Raw genomic sequence first — 545 nt, 5'->3', positions numbered from 1 at the left:
AATATTTTTTTTAATGTTTATATATATATATATATATAGACAGACAGATAGATACACACACACATACACACACATATATATATAGATACACACACTTTCTTTGTATCGTCTATCTGAATGTTTTGTTGTCCCTTTTTTGTATCACCTACTGTCTGGATACTTTGCGTTCTTGTCCCATTTTGTATTTTATATATATATATATATATATATATAGCGGCATACGTACACTTTGGTCTCTTATATGTAAGTATATATTTATCTAAATCTTGTATGACTATTCTTTCTTTCTATCAGCCCTTTCACACTTATTTGTTCATTCCACTCTTCGTTCTTTCGTTCCCTCTCTCTCACATTTCCCTACCTCCTCTTCTTGCTCTCTTTCCCTCCTCTTTTCAGTTCAGTGTGTCCCTGTCATTTTTTTCTTGCCCCCTCCTTAATTCTTCTGTCCCTCTGCCTCTACCTCTCTCCCTTCTCTCCCCACGTGACCGGTGTTCGGCCAAGCCTGATTGTTCTTTCTTGGTTTGGTCATCGTCCGTGCAACATCT

General features: G+C 36.7%; 1 protein-coding gene across 4 annotated transcripts in view; it reads left to right on the top strand.

The window, feature by feature from the left end:
* LOC106881526 (serine-rich adhesin for platelets) overlaps positions 1-545 on the top strand; it is a 22,113-nt gene that overhangs the window by 6,190 nt on the left and 15,378 nt on the right. The gene's annotated exons all lie outside the window — the stretch shown is intronic.

Source organism: Octopus bimaculoides, chromosome 2 (assembly GCF_001194135.2).
Source record: "Octopus bimaculoides isolate UCB-OBI-ISO-001 chromosome 2, ASM119413v2, whole genome shotgun sequence".
Taxonomy (NCBI): Eukaryota; Metazoa; Mollusca; class Cephalopoda; order Octopoda; family Octopodidae; genus Octopus; species Octopus bimaculoides.
The sequence above is the reverse complement of the archived record's forward strand: the minus strand, read 5'-3'. Positions and strand labels throughout refer to the sequence as shown.